Source organism: Bufo gargarizans, chromosome 10, assembly GCF_014858855.1.
Source record: "Bufo gargarizans isolate SCDJY-AF-19 chromosome 10, ASM1485885v1, whole genome shotgun sequence".
Taxonomy (NCBI): Eukaryota; Metazoa; Chordata; class Amphibia; order Anura; family Bufonidae; genus Bufo; species Bufo gargarizans.
In genome coordinates, this window is record NC_058089.1 from 80,572,077 (window position 1) to 80,592,924 (window position 20,848).

Below are 20,848 nucleotides of genomic sequence, written 5' to 3' on the forward strand. Positions count from 1 at the left end.
CATGACCGCAGAAAATGCGAGGAATTAGGAATTGATATGTCAGATCTGCCAGATGTCCAAATTCTATCAGATCTTCTTGCTGAGGGACAAAGTGATCCAGGTCATGGTCCATTTACCAAGCTCAGATTACCCTCAACCAAAATGCCACCTATTGGTGACTGCACCCCAATTGATACGTTTGTGTCCATAGTGTCCAATAAGCTGAGTCAGATTGACGCGCATGGACTCAGTAGCGACAATTTGAATGATCAAGAAAGAGGGGCTTTGTGGTTATTGCAACAGGATAAGGAAGTGGTGATTAAATCATCAGACAAGGGCGGGAATATTGTTGTTCTTGGGCACGAACAATACCGCAATATGTGTATGAACGTGCTCAAGGATAAGCTTACATATGAACTACTCCCGTCTGATCCCACTCCAGTTTATAAGATGGAACTGTCCTGTATTCTGAACCAAGCCCTAGAGAAGAAACTCATTGATAAGACTGAATTGGCTTTTTCTTTACCTGCACACCCAGTCACTGCGGCCTTCTATTGTCTCCCCAAAGTTCACAAGGGGTATGAACCTCTAAAGGGGAGGCCTATAGTGTCTGGGAATAATTGTCTGACAGCCAATATCAGTACTTACGTGGACACCATCTTGCGTCCATTTGTTAATAGTTTGCCCTCACATGTAAGGGATACTATGGATGTGCTGGGACGCTTGGATGGTGTCCAATGTGACAAGGGCACCTATCTAGCTAGTTTGTACGTGGAGGCGCTCTACAGCTCAATTCCTCATGGATTGGGCTGTGGAGCGATCCTAACGTTCCTTCAGCAAAGGGGTGAACAATACAGGGACCACAATGCCTTTGTCATGGAATTGTTGAGTTTCATACTCACACATAACGTATTTTTGTTTGATGGCTGTATTTTCCACCAGCTCAGGGGGGTCGCAATGGGTAGTCCCTGTGCCCCGACTTTTGCGAACCTTTACCTGGGCTGGTGGGAAAGAGAGGTGGTGTTCTGTGAGGACATGGAGCGATTCACGGATGTGGTCCCTTTCTGGATCAGATACATCGACGATGTGCTGATCCTGTGGGGGGGCGACAGTGAGCTGTTCCTTGAATTCGTTGCGGTCCTCAATAACAATATCTTGGGACTGTTCTTCACCTCTTTTGAAATGGGAGAGCGCGCACCCTTTGGCCCTCAGGAGAGGAATTCCTAAGGGCCAATATTTGAGGGTGAGGAGGAACTGTTCCCATCTTGGTGACTTTAGGGTGGCTGCTAAAGATCTCCAGCAGAGGTTTCGGTGTCGTGGTTATCCTCAGCAGTGTCTAAAACAGGCTTATCAGCACTCAATGAGCACCAACAGGGACCTGTTGTTGTCTCCGAAAAAGAGAGACACTGGTGAGAACATCGTGAGGATTATCGGAACGTTTGACAGTGCCCATGATAGGGTGCGTCATGTTCTTGCTGAGCACTGGGACATACTGAAATCTGATCCAGACATTGGGTATTTGATCCCAGCCAACCCCTCAGTTACATATCGGCGCAACAACAATTTACAGTACGTGATATGTTGACGCATAGCTTATACACTAGCCCCCGTCCGCAATCATGGCTACGAAACCCACTTGCAGGCACATTTCCTTGTGGATCCTGTAAATTTTGTGGGTTCATTAAAAAATCCAAAAGCTTTACCAACAGTACTGCGGACAAAACGTTCTTCACTAAGTCTTTCTACAATTGCAAGTCGGTTGGTGTTGTGTACTTAATGACGTGTGTATGCAACATCAAATACGTGGGCAAAACCATCAGAGAGCTAAGAAGACGGATTAGGGAGCACATCCTGGACATCACGAATCTCAAAGATACGCCAATTGCACGCCATGTTCTTGACCATCACAGAGGGGATACATCATCGGTCAAGTTTCAAGTGATCGACTCTGTGAAGTTATCACCTAGGGGTGGTGACTGTGATCGCATGTTGTTACAAAAAGAGGTGAGATGGATTTTTTCTCTGAACACCATTAAACCATCCGGCCTCAATGATGCGATCTCATTTGTCCCCTTTATATAATGACAAGGCTGGTTTTTGTGACATTGTGCAATGTATTGTAAGAAATAGATTCATATGGGTCCCTGTGTATATATGAGCTTATGCGTTTGCTCGTTCATATACATCTCCCTGTGGTGATCCTCCTCCACTGTATACCTATAGTAAGGTGTCCATGCTGCGGTAACTGTATTTAAAGCCGCCTTGTTAATTCCCTGTTCTATTAATGCGGCGCTTTTTGCGCTTCCCCTGAGACCCATTGAGTTCCTCCCTCTGTCAGCCATTGGTTCGCCTCGTACCGTGCCTCCTGGCCGGATTGGCTGTGTGACGGAGGCGTGTCTAGCAGGGCGGGGTTTCACCCTGTAAAGTTTGGCATTCTGTGGGCCGCTTTGCGGCCATTACAGTGCCGATTCACATGCACACTAGCACGCAGCACCTCAACCTAGAGGATAGCAGGATAGCAACTGTTTGTTACAGCTCCGTGCCTCAAACTAGAGGAATACGGCGCTAGGCAGGTATTTCTATTGCTGTCTGTCCGTCCACTACCTCGGTCAAGAAAACATAACTGAGGCTTTGGGCTCCATTCTAAGTTTGGTGCACATAGCTCCTGACGAAATGCATCCTCAATGCATGGAAACGCGTTGAGCTGTTACCACTAAGGGGTATGTCAGGGCAATCCTTGCTCCGCAAATTCACTTTGGAGTGATGGTATTTGCTCTGCCAAAGTCCTGCACCTGCAATTATCAGTGCAGTGAGAGTCTGCGCGCCGACTCTCGCTGTTTGTGTCATGGAACCATGAACCAGACGTACAACAAGAGATAAGTGGAAATAAGAAGGCTTTATTGGAAATCGAGCTGTGAGGCAAAAGTCCAAACGGATGGCTAAACCGAAGCAGGGTCTTGCGAAGCCGGAGGTCAGGAACCAGAAGAGTAGTCAGACGAAGCCTGGACCAGGAACCAGCAGGGTAGTCAGACGAAGCCTGGATCAGGAACCAGCAGGGTAGTCAGACGAAGCCAGGATCAGGAACCAGAAGCAGCAGCAGTCTTAGAAGCATGTGAACACAGGAGGACCAAGCAAGGAACTGAAGCCGCAGACCTCCTATATATGAGCTAGGCATCCAGCTCCTCCCAGTGGGAAGGAGAAGCCGCAGGGTGGGAGGCTACAAGAGACCCAGAAACCAAGATAGCCGCCAGCACATGTCAAACGAAGGAGAACAGCAAGAAGGTAAGACCATGACAGTACCTCCCCCTCAAGGGCCCCTCCTCCGCGGAGTAAAGAACGGTTTCTGAGGGAAGCGTGCGTGGAAGGCTCGGAGCAAGGCAGGAGCATGGACATCTGCGGAGGGAACCCAGGAACGCTCCTCTGGACCATAACCACGCCAATGGACCAAAAACTGCACCCGACCGCGGACCAGGCGTGAGTCCAGGATATTGCTCACCTCATACTCCTCACGATTGCCCACTTGGACCGGACGAGGCCGAGGAACCGAGGAAGTGAAACGATTACACACCAGTGGCTTCAACAGGGAGACATGAAACACGTTGGAGATCCGCATGCCAGGAGGAAGCGCAAGGGCATAGGCTACCGGGTTTACCCTGCGAAGCACTCGGAAGGGACCAACAAAGCGAGGCGCCAGCTTGGGAGTGGGCACTCGAAGGTTGAGGTTGCGGGTGGACAACCATACGCGGTCTCCGACCTGGTAGGAAGGAGCGGGCGCTCGTCTGCGATCAGCCTGGAGTCTCTGGCGCTGCGCAGAGACCTCAAGGGACCTCTGGATCTGTACCCAAGAAGCACGTAGGACGGAAAGGTGATCCTCCACAGCCGGAATATCCTGGGGAGAGAATACCTCCGGTAACACGGCAGGTTGGAACCCATAATTGGCCATGAAGGGAGACGTCCCAGAGGAAGAGTTCACCGCCGTGTTCCTGGCAAACTCAGCCCAAGGCAGGAGGTCAACCCAATTGTCTTGGTGATCGGAGACATAGCAACGAAGGAATTGCTCCAAGGCCTGATTGGATCGTTCTGCGGCCCCATTGGACTGAGGGTGGTAGGCCGAGGAGAAAGAGAGATGAATCCCCAACTGGGAGCAAAAGGAGCGCCAGAACCTGGACACAAACTGACTCCCCCGATCCGACACAATCTCCTTGGGCAAACCGTGCAACCGGAAGACCTCCCTGGCAAAAATCGTGGCCAACTCTCGTGCAGAGGGTAACTTCTTGAGAGGAGCACAGTGGCACATTTTGGAAAACCGATCCACAATCATGAGAATGACCGTATGGCCTCGGGATGCAGGGAGGTCCACAATGAAATCCATCCCCAGGTGTGACCATGGACGCTCCCCGGTGGCTATGGGTTGCAAAAGGCCCAACGGACGGTGCCGAGGGGATTTACTCTGGGCACAAACGGAGCATGCCGCTACATATGCGGCGATGTCGGAACGTGGAGAAGGCCACCAGAACAGACGTGAAACAGCCCATGACAGCTGATTCTTTCCAGGATGCCCCGCGGCCTTGGAGTTATGGTAGGTTCGCAACAACCGAGTGCGCAACTCCTCAGGCACAAAACATCTGCCGTTGGGTCTCCCAGAGGGAGCACCAGATTGAGCCGCCAAAATCTGCTCACCCAGGGGAGAGGTCAGGCTGGTGCGAATGGCGGCCAGGATCTGATTCGGAGGTATGACCGAAGTCGGAATCGACTCCTCCCCGGACAGCTCGGAGTACTGCCGTGATAAGGCATCCGCTCTGATGTTCTTGGAACCGGGTAGGTAGGAGACCACGTAATTAAAACGTGACAAGAACAGAGCCCATCTGGCCTGACGTGGTGTCAATCTCTTGGCCTCAGAGAGGTAGGTCAGATTCTTGTGGTCCGTCAGGATGAGAACCGGAACCACCGAGCCCTCGAGCAAGTGCCTCCATTCTTTAAGGGCCTGCACGATGGCCAATAACTCCCTGTCACCAATCTGATAGTTGCACTCCGCGGAAGACAGTTTCCGGGAGTAAAACCCACAAGGAAGCAGAGGACCCTCTGGTGTTCTACGCTGAGACAGAAGGGCGCCTACTCCCGTCTCAGACGCGTCCACCTCGAGGACAAAAGGCAACCCAGGGTTGGGATGCGACAGAATCGGAGCCGACACAAAGGCAGACTTTAGAGCCTCAAAAGCTCGGATGGCCTCGAGCGGCCAGACCTGGGGATTACTGCCCTTCCTGGTCAGATCCGTGAGAGGCTTGGCTAGCATGGAAAAGTCCCTGATGAACTTCCGATAATAATTGGCGAAGCCCAAAAAGCGCTGCAGGGCACGAAGACCACTGGGCTGGGGCCACTGTAAGACAGCCGAAACCTTCTCAGGATCCATGGAGAACCCCTCAGCGGAAATTATGTAACCTAAGAAGGTTACCTGGGATCGGTGAAATTCGCATTTCTCAAGCTTACCGAACAGCTTGTTCTCTCGTAACCGTTGCAACACTCGTCTGACATCCAGAATGTGGGCCTCCATGGATTCAGAATATACCAAGATGTCATCCAAATAGACCACCACACACTGCTGCAACAGGTCACGGAAAACATCGTTGATGAATTCCTGGAAGACTGCGGGCGCATTGCACAACCCAAAGGGCATAACCAAGGATTCATAATGACCGGTCCTGGTGTTAAACGCGGTCTTCCACTCATCGCCCGCCTTGATCCTTACCAGGTTATATGCCGCCCTCAGGTCGAGTTTGGTAAAGACCGTGGCCCCTTTGAGGCGATCGAACAGCTCGGAAATCAAGGGTATCGGGTAAGCGTTCTTGATCGTGATGCGATTGAGACCCCTGTAATCGATGCAAGGCCTCAACTCACCGCCCTTCTTTTTCACAAAGAAAAATCCAGCCCCTGCCGGGGACGAGGATTTGCGAATGTGTCCGCGTGAAAGCGCCTCCCTCACGTACTCCTCCATGGCCTCATTCTCCGCTACCGACAGTGGATAGACTTTGCCACGAGGAGGAACGGCACCAGATTGTAACTCTATGGCACAATCGTATGGGCGGTGCGGAGGTAGGGCAACCGCACGCACCTTATCGAATACATCCCGGTACTCCTCGTATTCAGGAGGCAACAGAGAGTCCGAGGAAGTACACAGCAACTTGACAGACCCATGGATGCAACTAGCCCCACACTGCGGTGACCACGAGAGGATCTCGGCCGATCTCCAATCGAAAGTCGGATTATGCTTCTGGAGCCAGGGGTACCCCAAGACCACCGAGTAGTGTGGAGACAAAATAACCTGGAGACAGACCGACTCTCTGTGAACGGCACCAATGGCCATCCCCACTGGAAGGGTCTCATGAGTCACGTGTGGCGGCAGAAGGGGTCTGCCGTCTATCGCCTCAAGAGCCAGTGGGGAACCTCGAGGCTGCAGAGGAATGGAATTGGCGGCAGCGAACACACTATCAATGAACAAACCACCAGCACCAGAGTCCACCAACGCCTGGGTCGTCACCGAGCCCCCGACCCAGGAGAGGACAACAGTGATCAGTGGTTTGTCAACACGGGAAACCGGGGACGAGGAAACTCCACCCAAGATCTGCCGCCGACAGGATCTCAGGTGCGAGCGTTTCCCGGACGGTTCGGGCATGCCAACCGAAAATGCCCACCGAGACCACAGTACATGCATCGGCCCTCGCGTCTCCGGAGTGCCCTCTCCCCCTCGGACAGGCGAGCAAACCCCAGCTGCATGGGTTCACCCCCAGACAAGTCATCCCCAGGAGGCGTGGGAGGAGAGGGAGGCACGGGTGGGACAGCAAACATAGGCGCCAATCTGTTAGAAGACCTCCGCAGGCTCTCCTTAAAGGAAGGTCTCTCCCTGAGTCTGGTGTCAATCAAAATCAGGAAAGAAATAAGAGACTCGAGCTCCACTGGTAGGTCCTTAGCTGCAACCTCATCCTTCAAGGCATCCGAGAGACCATGAGAGAAAGCAGCGACCAGAGCCTCATTATTTCAGCCCACCTCTGCTGCCAGGGTACGAAACTCAATGGCGTATTCAGCTACGGATCGTGAACCCTGTCTGATGGACATAAGGAGCTTCGCAGCAGAGGCAGCACGAGCCGGCACATCGAATACCTTCCGAAGAGAAGCAACAAAACCGGAAAACTCGGCAACCACCGGATTGTTGTTCTCCCATAAAGGGCTGGCCCAGGCCAAGGCCTTGTCCGAGAGCAGCGAGATCAAGAAGCCCACCTTTGATCTCTCAGTAGGAAAGGCATGTGGCAGCAACTCGAAATAAATGCCCACCTGGTTAAGGAAACCTCGGCACTGAGTTGGCTCTCCCCCAAAGCGCTGTGGAAGGGGGGCAGAACCGGTCATACCCCGAAACACCGCAGGCGCAGCAACAGGTGTCGGGGTAGACTCTGGCGCAACAACCGGAGCGGCAGTAGGAGCGGGCCCAGGAGCGACAACCGACCCATCGGCAACGGAAGCTAAATGAGCCGTGCGTTCAAGCAGGGTTTGCAACGCCACAGCGAACCGACCCAACAGGTGATCCTGCTGATCAAGTCTGGCAACCAGCGTAGGTAGCGAGGATGGCCCTGTACTGTCAGAATTCATGGCTTGGTCCTAATGTCATGGAACCATGAACCAGACGTACAACAAGAGATAAGTGGAAATAAGAAGGCTTTATTGGAAATCGAGCTGTGAGGCAAAAGTCCAAACGGATGGCTAAACCGAAGCAGGGTCTTGCGAAGCCGGAGGTCAGGAACCAGAAGGGTAGTCAGACGAAGCCTGGACCAGAAACCAGCAGGGTAGTCAGACGAAGCCTGGATCAGGAACCAGCAGGGTAGTCAGACGAAGCCAGGATCAGGAACCAGAAGCAGCAGCAGTCTTAGAAGCATGTGAACACAGGAGGACCAAGCAAGGAACTGAAGCCACAGACCTCCTATATATGAGCTAGGCATCCAGCTCCTCCCAGTGGGAAGGAGAAGCCGCAGGGTGGGAGGCTACAAGAAACCCACAAACCAAGATGGCCGCCAGCACATGTCAAACGAAGGAGAACAGCAAGAAGGTAAGACCATGACAGTTTGGAGTGGTGTTTGGTGTATCCCCCATATCATACATCCCCTAGATATAGTCCTCACCCTGGGTCATACATCTTGAACCCTGTGGTGAATTGAGCCCTCTATGTGTTAGTGAGTTGTGAGACTGTTCTGGTATCCCAGATGGTGGCGCTGTTTGGCAGATATCATTATTTTCTCACACACTTAGTTAGAGTCAGTGTTGATCATCACACTGACGGGTGATATCCTCTTTTTTAATCATACATTTAATAAAGATATTATTATTTTGTTTTAGCGCCTATCCTCACATTATTTGCTTGAAGAAAAACAGCCCCAAAGCTGTCAATCTGCATAACTATTCATCCCCCTAAATTCAATACTTTGTAGAGCCACCTTTTTGGCAATCACAGCTCCAAGTTGCTTTAGATAAGTCTCTATGAGCTTGCCGCATCTTACCACTGGGATTTTTGCCCATTCCTCCTTGCATAACTGCTCCAGTTCCTCCAAGTTAGATGGTTTGCACTTGTGAACAGCAATATTTAAGACAGATTTTCTATTGGATTGAGAACTGGGCTTTGACAAGGCCATTCAAATACATTTACATGTTTCCCTTAAACCACTCAAGTGTTGCTTTAGCAGTGTGTTTGGGGTCATTGTCCTGCTGGAAGGTGAACCTCCGCCCTAGCCTCAAATCACACACAGAGTGGTACAGGTTTTGCTCAAGAATATCCCTGTATTTAGCACCATCCATCTTCCCCTCAACTCTGACCAGCTTCCCAGTCCCAGCTGCTGAAAAATGGTGTTCTATGGGTGATGTGATGTGTGCACCAGACATAGCATTTTCTTTGATGGCCGAAAAGTCCATTATCAGTCTCATCAGACCAGAGCACCTTCCTCCATACATTTTGAGAGTCTACCACATGCCTTTTCACAAACTCACAACATGCCTTTTTGTTTTTTTGCTGAAAGTAATGGCTTTCTTCTGGTCCCTCTGCCATAAAGCCCAACTCTATGGAGCATAAGGCTTATTGTCACCCTATGTACAGATACTCCAGTCTCTGCTGTGGTACTCTGCAGCTCCTCCAGGGTTACCTTAGGTCTCTGTGCTGCCTCTCTGATTAATGCCCTCCTTGCCCGGTCCGCGAGTTTTGGTGGGCGGCCGTCTCTTGGCAGGTTTGCTGTTGTGCTATGTTCTTTCCATTTGGTTATGATAGATTTAATGGTGCTCCTGGGGATCATCAAAGATTTGGATATTTTTTTTATAACCTATCCCTGACTTGTGCTTCTCAACAACATTGTCCCTTACTTGTTTGGAGAGTTCCTTGGTCTTCATGTCAGTGTTTGGTAAGTGATGCCTCTTGCTTAGGGGTTGCAGCCTCTGGGGCCTTTAAAAAAAGGTGTGTATATGTAATAACAGATCATGTGAAACTTAGATTGCACACAGGTGGACATCATTTCACTAATTATGTGGCCTCTGAAGGTAATTGGTTGCACCAGAGCTTTTTATGGGCTTCCAAACAAAGGGGGTGAATATATACGCACATGCCAATTTTCTGTTTTCTATTTCTAAACAATAGTTTTATTTATATATTTTTCTCATTTCACTTCACCAACTTAGACTATTGTGTTCTGATCCATCACATAAATTTCAGATTAACAATACATTGAACTTGGCTGTAATGTAACAAAACACGGAAAAAGTCAAGAGGGTGTGTACTTTTGCAAGTCACTGTATATATATATATATATATATACACATATATATATATATATATTTATACATATATATATATATATATATATATATATATATATAGCAGTCTTGATATAAACTATTTTATTTGTACTACGAAACTACTTTACAGAACATTGTTACAAACCTCTTTTTTCTACTTGGAATTCCTTCACTGACATTTTGTCTATTTTTTTATTTACCAATTTTTGCATACGTGTGTGATACTATTGCTTGTGATAGTTTACTTTAAATGAAAATAACATTGAAAAAAAGAATATGTTCCTCTCTGGAGGACCCCGAAATTCTGTGTATTACAAGGACAACACATTGATTTCAGTGCCACTGTGTAATAGTTCATCTCTCCTGTGAAGTTGCTATAGAGAAATGAAACACCTCTAGGTTTCCACAGAGAGTACAGCTCATTGCTGGGATCTTCAGCAGTGGGAAACTCGGTGATAGGCTCATTGTCACTTTTCTAACACAAAGGATTTATTGAAAGTGAATAATATATTTTTACATACTTTTCTTCTATAAAATTACCCCCAATAATTTATATTTCATGGCTGACTAGATAACGGGCAAAGTAAAAAAAAAACAGAATAGGTAGGGAGTAGGTAAATATTTCCAGTCAGTTTTGCTTGAGTCTGTAACGCCAGAATTTGCACCAAATTTATCATATATTGTATGTTGTCTGATAAAATTGGTACATCTATAAATACAGGTGCATCTCAATAAATTAAAATATCATTGAAAAGTTAATTTATTTCAATAATTCAATTCAAAAAGTTAAACTCAGATATTCTATAGATTCATTACACACATAGGGATTTCAAGTGTTCATTTCTTTCAATGTTGATGATTGATGATTATGGCTTACCGCTAATGAAAACTCAAAAGTTAGTAGAGATTATTAAGACCAATTAAAAAAATTATTTTTAATGCAGAAATGTTGGCCTACTGAAAAGTATGTATAGTATATGCACTCAATACTTGGCTCCATTTGCATGAATTACTGCATCAATGCGGCGTGGCATGGAGACAATCAGCCTGTGGCACTGTTGAGGTGTTATGGAAGCTCAGGTTGCTTTGATAGCGGTCAGCTAGTCTGCATTGTTGGGTCTAGTGTCTCTCAAATTCTTCTTGACGATACCCATATATTCTCTATGGGGTTTAGGTCAGGTGAGTTTGCTGGCCAATCAAGCACAGTGATACTGTGGTTATTGAACCAGGTATTGGTACTTTTGGAAGTGTGGGTAGGTGCCAAGTCCTGCTGGAAAATTAAATCAGCATATAAATAAAGTTTGTCTTTAGCAGGAAGCATAAAGTGTTTTAAAATTTCCTAGTAAAAGGTTGAACTGACTTTGGACCTGATATAACACAGTGATCCAACACCAGCAGATGATGCTCCCCAAACCATCACTGACTGAAAACTTCACACTGGATCTCAAGTAACTTGGATTGTGTGCCTCTCCACTCTTCCTCCAGACTTTGGGACCTTGATATTCAAATTAAATGCTAAATGTACTTTCATCTGAAAAGAGGACTCTGGAGCAACAGTCCATTCCTTTTTCTCCTTAGCCCTGATAAGACACTTCTGATGTTGTCTCTGGGCCATGAGTGGTATGACACAAGGAATGCAACAGTTGTAGCCCATGTCCTGTATTTGTCTGTGTGTGTTGGCTCTTGAATCACTTACATTAGCCGCATTCCACTATCTTCCCCAAATTTGTTAATGGCCTTTCATGCCTGCCCTTATCCCTGTCACTTATGCTACTTTTTCTACCATACTTTTTTCTTCCACTCAACTTTGCTTTAATATGCTTAGATACAGCACCCTGTGAACAGCCAGCTTCTTTAGCAATAACATTTTGTGGCTTACCCTTCTTGTTGAGGCTGTCAATGACTGTCTTCTGGACAACTGTCAAGTCAGCAGTCTTCCCCCTGAATGTGTAGCCTACTGAACGAGACTGAGGGACCATTTAAAGGCTTAGAAAACCTTTGCAGGCGTTTTCTATTTACTAGCTGATTAGAGTGTGACACCAAGAGTCTACAATATTGAACCTTTTCATAATATCCAATTTTTTTGAGATACTGACTTTTGGGTTTTCACCAACTGTAAAACATAATCCTTAACATTAAAAGAAATAAACGCTTGAAAAAGATCACTCTGTGTGTAATTAATATATACAATACATGAGTTTCAGTATTTTAATTGACTTACTGGAATAAATTAACCTTTCAATGATAGTCTAATTTATTGATATGCACCTGTTACTCCATTTTTTTATATCACCATTTACAGGAGTGATATTGCTGTATGTTTTATGACTTTTAGAAGAATATGCATTTCTGAAATCTGGCTTAAACTCTCTCATCTAGCTAACCATTCCCACTTTCCCACCTACTTTTCAGAAGTGGAAAGAGTGTTATACAATCACAAACAGACCCATATTTTAATGCAAAAATAGCATATGACAACATTTGTAACTTTTTTAATTGCAGGGCTTGATAAATTCCCCCCATGGACTGAAAAAGTAACCTTTCCAAGTTCATGAACAATCCATCCTAAATGCTGCCTTGATAATCATCTACATTCATAAACATTTTGTAGGTTTCTGCACTAATTTATTATTATTTGTCAATTATATGAAAAAGTTAAGTTCTCTGACAAATACATATAAAATACATGTAAAAGGCTGGGAGAAAATTGGGTTGAATCATTTTTCAGCACTGTTTTAAAGGTGTTTTTTGGTAGATCTAACAATCTGGTGTTTGCATGTAGCCAGAGATATTAGCTGACACTGATTAGCGCAACGTTAGCTGTTTACACAGCGTTCCATTTCACTGACATATGTTTCAAATCTCGCATGCTTCCTAATTAAGCTGTTTTCCAGATTGCTTTCCTTTCAGCCTGACAGCTCTTTTGATTTTGAAGGATCCAGGCCGCCCGAAGACTAAATTACACTTGACCTTATTAAAAGATGAAACAGACACATAAAACGATGCATGACAAAAACATTAATGCTATTAGAATATTCCAAAGTACCCGATATGCAACAATTCACTTTGAAGTCTCTGGTTCCTATAAAGACATCCTGCAGTTTTGTGTCATCCTCTCTTGGGTCATTTCAGAGTGTGTCTATGAATATATGATATACAGCATATAACATCACAAAATTGTAAAATAACACTTTCACCTAAATAATAATTTATATTTGAAAAAAAATAAAACATAAAAAAACTGGTATAGACTCAGAACAAATAAGAACCATGAAACAATTGCCTTTAGCACTTCTGAAGAAGATATCATGTCCTGCAGAAAAGTCATATTTGAATATTAAGTATTCAGAATATGTTAAACCTCAAAGACAACATGAGAATGGCTTGTGGAGGTTGCATTCTTTACCATAGACATAAAAATGAGCATCTGTTGTATGCCCTTGACCACGTTTACCACCAGTCATCCCAACATTCCTTGCACCAAGTTCCACTAACCCTTCCATGTATAACCCATTTATTCAACTGATGCCCTTAAAAAATGCTCCAACTCTACCTATACAAGTAGCAGAAATGAGAATTTGAGGGAGGAGTTCAGTCCCTAAAATTTTCCAAGCCTCAATAGCTATGCAAGCTACATGAATGGAAGCCGTTATAAAAAAGAACTAGTCAAATACAGCAGGGTCAATTTCCCAAAATTAACAAAATGGGTCAAAAGTAATCAAGCTAATTTTTGCCTTAACATCACACATTGAGAAAATGCACCTCATGTCATTGATATCACATCTTGGATACTGTTAGCACATGCTGACTACCTACCACCTCATTGCTTTAAGTAATTAGAATAGCACTCCAAAATGAAATTGTGAGGTGCTACTGAAAGGGTTCTTAAACCACGTTCAATAATGTAGAATATTCAGTGCACAGATGCATTAAAGAGTTAAATGAAAGCCTTTATTTCACTTTTTTCACAACGAAATGAATGTTATGCTCATATTTTGCACTCCCCCCCCCCCCCCACACTTTTATCAAGTCCCATCTGGAGGGTAGGAAAGGAAGAAGTCCGCTGCTGGATATTATCATGTCATAGCACTATTGGCATCGTCACATCAAGCTAATATGAGTAAGACTACTCATCCAGTCATGTTGGCATATCACACAGTCTACTACTGTCATCACACAAATATCACACAAAGACTAATATCTGCATTCCATTGACATACGTAACACACAAACTGCTAATTCCTTCGCAATGAAGCATGACCATCCCAGCCTACCCAAACTGACATCACATGTGAGCTACGCAACTCATCGACTGGGCATCACAAAGAAACTATACATTAAATTCAGAAGACCTACCCAGTCCTCCTGATACCACATAACTACTAAGCACTGCTAAACAATGCAATCATTATATTCTATGGCTTTGATCCTGCTCCTTAAAGGCGTTGTGTCACTTCAGAAAAGAGTATTTATCATGTAGAGGGTTAATACAAGCCACATACTAATGTATTGTGATTGTCTATATTGTCTCCTTTGCTGGCTGGATTAATTATTCCATCATATTATACACTGCTAGTTTCTATGGTTACAATCACCCTGCAATCCATCAGTGGTGGTCGTGCTTGCACACTATAAGAAAACCTGCTGGCCTGTGTGCACAACCACGATCCCAGCTACCAAAGAGGCCAGCACTTTTTCCTATAGTGTCCAAGCACGACCACCACTGATGGACTGCAGAATGGTCCTTAACACTTTTGCTACCAGCGGCGTACATGTACGCTGATGTAGTGATGGTTAAACATGGCACCCACTCACGCATGCAATGAGCGTCATGGGCGTCAGGTCTCCGCTGTTTCAAACAATGAAGACCTGCGGCTAATCAGGGCATCTAAAGGGTGAAAAACCTTCTTACCGGCATCCTCTGTGGCCAGTGAGGATGCCGGTAATTGATTTAAATGCGCTGAGTCTCGCGGAAGAGACCCAGGGAATTTAAGCTGCAATTCTTATTTTGCCCAGGAATTGGCAGGCCAACCTAAGAAATTAGAAATTCTGAAAAATAAATGGAAGTAAAAAAATCCAGGATTGTTCAGAATTAAAAAAAATATGGATTTTGTAGGCTCAAATACGAGCTTCAAAATCATAACAAAATAAATAAATAAATAAATAAATAAATAAATATAAAACATAAAAAAGATATCATAGTTTCAATCATCCCCTTTCCGAAGAATAAAAAAATAAATACTTAAATAACCAAAAATATAAACATCATGGGTATCACCGCAAATAAAAATGCCCATACTATTAAAATATAAAAATATTTTTCCAATATGGCAAATGGCGTAACGGAAGAAAGGGTCAAAATGGCCAATTTGCCATTTTTTTTATTGCTCCTCTTACCCCAAAAATGTAATAAAATGTGATCAAAGTCACACACACTTCAAAATGGTATTAATAAAAAATACAGATCCTCCCGCAAAAAATTAGCTCCCACACAGCTCATTGGATATAACTATAAAGAACTTATGGGGTCAGAATATGGTGACGTAAAAAAATATCATTTTTTTTCTCAAAATTTTAATTTATTTTTAAACTATTTAGACATAAAAACCTATACATATGTGGTATCATTGTAATCATACTGACCCAGATAATGAAGGGCATAGGTCAGTTTTGCCACAAACGGAACACCGTGGGAACATAACCTGTAAAACGGTGGAGGAATAGTTTTTTTTTTTCTTTTTTCAATTCCACCCTATTTGAAATTTGTTACCCTGCTTCCCACTACATTGTATGTAATGTTAAATGGTGGCATTAGAAAGTACAACTTGTCCTGCAAAAAATAAGTCCTCATACAGCTATGTAAACATAAAAAAATAAAAAAGTTATGGCTCAAATAAGATAGGAAAGAAAACTGCTCATTCATTGGGTAAAAGCATGATTGATGCAGACACCAAAATAAAAATTTCTGTTCTGTCAAAAAAGGCATCTGCTGCCCAGAGGGAATAATTCCCTATGCTTACTCATCTCATACCAAGATTGCTGCATGTACAGTAGGTGCAGATTACACCTCCCTGAGCAGGCAACTATCGGGAGCAAATGGTTTGTTTCTGATAATTGCCTGTGTAGTTGGCCCATGTAAAGGGGAACAGTAGTCTAAAATAGCGTGGACTGCAGTGGCCACAATTATGGTTTGTCACTCAGAATCTATTACCCATATCAATGACAAATACAGCTCAAAAAATATGATGTAGAATCTTATAGTATTTAATTTTATTTTACTATAGGACTACTCTAGAGGACTATCTTTTCCTAAAATGAATTTGTCGTGAATATGACCTATTGCTTAAATCAAGTTGTATGTTAAAATATATTTTTTTAAGAATTGTTGTTGGTTATTTTTAATCCCTTCCCGACATGGCCATACAAGTACAACACAGCAGGCCAGTAGTTCATGGACAGGGCAGTCATGCTGTACATGGATCGTCCGGTGATTGGCTGATCACAGCAGAGCCCTGCTGTTACTGATACCCAGGCTCATGCTATAACTGATGGCATCAGAGATACGGTAACTCAGAGACGGTCCGTTTAACCCCTTGAACGTGGCAGTCAGTGTTGACTGCCACATCTAAAGACTTTAAGGAGTGAAGAGGCTCCCTCTTTTTTACCACATTTGCTCCCTGCAATGCGATCATGGGGTGTTGATGGTTGCTATGGCAGCACAGGGCCTAAGGAGAAGAGTTAGATTAGGGGATGCGATAGGCTGCCCTAAAAAGATTTGTTTTTAGTATTTGCTTAAACAGTAGATGTTGTTATTTAACCTAATTTGTTTGGATAGGGCATTCCAGAGAACAGGTGCAACTCTTGAAGACAGGAGTGAGAGGTTAGGATTATGGTGGATGTTACTTGTAAATCATAGGCAGAGTGTAGAGCATGGGTAGGATGATAGACGGAGATGAGGGAGGAGATATAGGGCAGTGCAGCACTGTGAATAGCTTTATGGGTAAGAATGAGCAGTTTAAACTGTATCCTATACTGTATGGGTAACCAGTGCATTAAATCGCATAATCTAGCTCAAACTCTGTAAAAAAGTAAATAAACACAATGCCAGAACAGCCATCTCACCTCCCAAAAAACATAATATTAAGTGATTCAAAAGTCATAGTACCCTAAAATGGTACTAATGAAAATGTAAAAACTGATTTCCCACAAAAGACAATCTGCAGAAAAAATAAAAAAAATATGGCTCTTTTTTAAAAACTGCTTTAATTGTGTAAAAGTAACAAAAAAACATAAAGTTAGACAGCCGACTTACATTATTAGGACTACTTGCTATTTTTGATGTTGGCATTGTGTAGCTCATGTAGGAAGTTGTGTCAAGAGCTGGATTGGTGCTTATATATGGTTTGTAATAGGCTGTCTGCACACATATCCCTCGGTGGGTATATAAGATGTGTGACAGGCTGTCTGCACACATATCCATCGTGGGTATATAAGGTGTGTGATAGGCTGTCTGCACACATATCCCTTGGTGGATATACAGGGAGTGCAGAATTATTAGGCAAGTTGTATTTTTGAGGATTAATTTTATTATTGAACAACAACCATGTTCTCAATGAACCCAAAAAACTCATTAATATCAAAGCTGAATATTTTTGGAAGTAGTTTTCAGTTTGTTTTTAGTTTTAGCTATTTTAGGGGGATATCTGTGTGTGCAGGTGACTATTACTGTGCATAATTATTAGGCAACTTAACAAAAAACAAATATATACCCATTTCAATTATGTATTTTTACCAGTGAAACCAATATAACATCTCAACATTCACAAATATACATTTCTGACATTCTAAAACAAAACAAAAACAAATCAGTGACCAATATAGCCACCTTTCTTTGCAAGGACACTCAAAAGCCTGCCATCCATGGATTCTGTCAGTGTTTTGATCTGTTCACCATCAACATTGCGTGCAGCAGCAACCACAGCCTCCCAGACACTGTTCAGAGAGGTGTACTGTTTTCCCTCCTTGTAAATCTCACATTTGATGATGGACCACAGGTTCTCAATGGGGTTCAGATCAGGTGAACAAGGAGGCCATGTCATTAGATTTTGAGAGGATGATGTGGTCAAAATACTCATTTGCCTAATAATTCTGCACTCCCTGTATAAGATGTGTGATAGGCTGTCTGCACAAATATCTGTCATGGTCCCTCAGGTGACTGATGTCAGGAGATCAAGGAGACTGGCTGAGCATGGAGAAATCTAGCAGCCTCCTTGATTTCTCTTGATTCAGTGTTCATAGGGTTAATGACCACTTCCCTTGTCTCAGCTGTTGCTCAGTGGTCATCACTTCTACCCTTTATAGTCTGACCCCACCCTTTTGACTATGCAGTAGATTGCTTAATTTGGTTTTGGAAAGAACTGGAGTGTGGTTGTCCCTGAGTTCCTGCTCATCCTTCTATAACAGTGGCTAAGTGTCTCGCTTGTTTGTATTTTGTCTTTTCCCCTTGGTTGTGGTTACTAGGCCTCAGGGAGACGCTTGTTCCTTCATCTAGGAAAGAAACGGGTTGTCTCAACCCTGCCAATATCTTTAGGGATTCTCAGGGTCTCCAGGGCTTCCAGGTTCCTATGCATGGGAATTTCTAACTTCAAGGGGTGCCCATAAGGTTAGGAGTCAGGACCAGGAGTAGGGTTCTTTAGGTGGTGACCCTTTCCCTTCCCTAGCGTTGAGGCCTAGTGGCTTTTCCCTTCCCCCTGGTGGTCGGTGTGGTGTTTACTCCTTTACCTCATCCGTGACAATATCTCTCGGTGGGTATATAAGGTGTGTGATAGGCTGTCTGCATACATTTCCCTCGGGGGGTATATAATGTGTGTGATAGTCTCTCTGCATTCATATACCTTATGGGTATATAAGATATGTGACAGGCTGTCTGCACACAAATCCATCGTGGGTATATAAGGTGTGTGATAGGCAGTCTGTACACATATCACTCAGTGGGTATATATGGTGTGTGATAGTCAGTGCACCACTCGCTATGATGTGAGAGGTGAATGTCGGCTACAAGGCACCCTACAGTGGAGCATCTCACTTCTAAAATGAACCAGGGGGCTACCAGACTAACAATTCAACTAACCCTATAGTGTATAGGGCTCCAAAAGAAAGACAGATGTCACTGCACCTGAATTGCATTTTTTTCCCAATTCCACTCCATTTGAAATTTCTTACCAGCTCCCCACTACATCATATGCAATATTAAATTGTGCCATTTGAAAGTACAACTTGTCCCGCAAAAAACAAGCCTTCTGATACAGCTGTGTGAATGGAAAAATAAAAAAGTCATGACTCTGGGAAAGTGGGGAGTGAAAAATGAAAATCCCCAAAAGGAAATCACATGGTTCTCTAAGGGTTAAACACACACAGTGTTATGGGTAAAAAAAATGTGCCTTGTTGGGTGACCAACTATCCAAACATTACCCCTGAACAGGGGCAGAATGCCTGACATATGATACACACAAGTGTTAGTTGTCAGAAGTTGTCAGAAGAAACAATGGCTTGTTGGGATCAAGTGTCGAAAAATTATGTGTTAATGGGGGCAGAATGCTTGCCTATATTTATACGTGTACAAGTGGTAACTGTCAGAAGAAAGATCGTCTGGTTCTGAATGAGACTAGAAAAATTCTCCCTTTTAATTGGGAACAGCAGGAGTACAGTGTGGATGTGGAAAAAGGGTAGGGGAAAAGTGACATTTGACAACAGTAGCAGCAACATAGCATGGAAAAGACAAGGCAGTAGATAGGCTGTTTAGGGTTAGAGATGAGCGGCAGGGGCAATATTCGAATTCGCAATATTTCGTGAATATTTGGTAAAATATTCATCATATATTTGCAAATTCAAGATTATTTTCTTGATCGTGAAAAATCAGCAATGGTATATTCACGTAATGCGCGCTAAATACAGGCGTGGGTCACTATAGCTACATTTTTCAAGCTGCTAGAAGTTTCCGGAGACTGGAGAAAATAGTTGGTACGGCAGAAAATTACAACAGCTTTATATGAATCGAGTGCTCTAATATATTCGCGATTGCAAAATCGGCACTAATGATGCGAATATTTTGGCGCAATAAGTGCAACTTCACATTTTAACTGTCTGATTACTTATTAGTGATTGGTGCACTAAGTATTGTTGTGAACTTGTGACATCACAGCACTATGCATGTATGTATTGTGGGGGGTTAGCTCTTCTCCGGGGGTCATTCTCACAGGTTACTTCACCAGACACGGATATAATGTCCAAACAGTGCAATTATTGTACAACCCCAGCAACAACAAAATGACAAAATAATAAACACTTGCCCGGCTGGGCTCTAACTAACACAGAGTTTCCTGACTCACCTAAGTTACAGTTCACACCCTGTGAACTCATGCGGCTTTGTCAGCCAATGTCCCACAGCCTCCTGGCTGTACAGAGCACAGTACGCCCACTGTCTCTAGTTCAGTATTTCTTGTGGGGGATTGGGGCTTAGTAGTCCGCCTGACTATAGCCCTGCGACCCTCCCAGGCGTTTCTTTGTCCCCCACCTCCAGGCTATCTCCCAGCCTCGTGGTCCATCAGCCTTGCCAAGCTGAGACCACACAGACAGAGCCTCCAGGCCTCTGTTCACCAGACCAGTGTCTCTTGTGGGGATTGGGGCTTAGTAGTCCGTCTGACTATAGCCCTGCAACCCTCCCAGGCATCGCTTTGTCCCCCACCTCCAGGCTATCTCCCAGCCTTGTGGTCCCTCAGCCTTGCCCAGCTGATAGCACACTGACAGAGCCTCCAGGCCTCTATCCACAGGTGACACACTCCCCCCTTTCTGACACCCTGGGAGGTGCTTTATGCCAGCCTGACTACATCCAGCTGGTCTCACCTGTGGTGGAGTAGGGGCATGGACCGCACTATCCACCCCTTCCTTGCCTTCAACCTGCGTGAGACCTGTCACTGTCTCACATACCCTCCCCCTTTGTTCAAGCCCGTGAGGGTGAACACCTACATAACCAGGGGAGGCTGGTGAGAGG